Genomic DNA, 1,391 nt, shown 5'->3' on the forward strand with positions numbered 1-1,391 from the left:
CACACACACACACACACGGAGCTCTTCCTGTATGCACACACACACACACACACACACATGGAGCTCTTCCTGTATGTACACACATACATACGGAGCCCTTCCTGTATGCACACACATACATATGGAGCTCCTCCTGTATGCACACACATACCAACATCACTGACTTTGCTTCTCTAGAGAACCCAGCTAAGCAGTCTGCCCTGGTGGCAGTGGATTATGTGTTGGACCTCTGACCACCAGATGGGTGGGTTCAAATGGCCACTGTGTTAGTCTTGGTAGACTAGAGAAACAAATCCATACACACACATGTGTATAGGAAAAGATTTATATGCAAAAGCAATTGAATATTAAGAAAACATCCCAACCCAGTCCAGGCCAAGCCATACGTCTGATATTAGCCCATATGTCTGATACCAATCTATAAAGTCCTCTTCAGACTCACAAAACATGCAAAAATGTCAAATTCGGGATGATCACAGGCCAGTGGGTAGAAAGTCTTTGGGTCCAGTGGCATTGTAAGCATCTCAGTGCTGGCAGGGGCCTCTATGTGGCTTCTCTAGCTTCAGAGGTCTGGTTGCATCAGGGTAGGTCCAACTTAGGGCACTAGTGTAGTTCCATGTGTCTTGTCAGCTGCAATGTCTCCCAGGGAGTGAGCAGAGAGAGAGAAATGTCTCCCGCCTCCAAGGAGGAAGTACTGATTTCCCAGAATTCTCAGGAGAAAGCCATGCCCACACAGAGGCCTCACTGGCTATGATCTGATTGACAAGCTAGGCTCCACCCCTACACTCTTAATCCTCAAATTGGCAAAGTATTACATATCTACCACAGCCACCATTGAGGTGAGTCCAATGCTCCCTTGGCACCACAGCCAGGGTTCCTGGAAAGACCCTACAAGGTGACGAGCGCTGTGAAGACATAGGAAGGTGGGAAGACACTGGGGAATTCCTAGGGGATTGCTGATTTGAATAAGATGTTCCAGGGAGTGACCACTTGAGCAAAGATTGGAAAGAGAATGGTGGATGTCTGGGATAGAGGGTGCAGACGGAGGAGCCGCAGACGTGAGGTCTGCAGGTGAGGGAAGCAGTAGGGGGAAGCAGTGGTGCAGTGTAGGAGTGGTGGGGGTGAGCGTGACGAACCAGTGGTGCAGTGTGGCTGTGGGGGGTGTAGAAGTGGTGATGCAGTATAGGGGTGGTGGGTGGTGCGGAAGCAGTGGTGCAGTGTGGCTAGGTGGGAGTAGGGGGTATAGAAACAGTGGCGCAGTGGGAGTGGTGGGGGTGAGCGTGACGAACCAGTGGTGCAGTGTGGCTGGGGGGTGGTGGATGGTGTAGAAGCAGTGGTGTAATGTGGCTGAGGTGGGGGTGTAGAAGCAGTGGTGCAGTGTGGCTGGGGGG

This window comes from Echinops telfairi, unplaced genomic scaffold (genome assembly GCF_000313985.2).
Source record: "Echinops telfairi isolate 266 unplaced genomic scaffold, ASM31398v2 ScPeMD7_31;HRSCAF=116, whole genome shotgun sequence".
In the NCBI taxonomy this organism is placed as follows: Eukaryota; Metazoa; Chordata; class Mammalia; order Afrosoricida; family Tenrecidae; genus Echinops; species Echinops telfairi.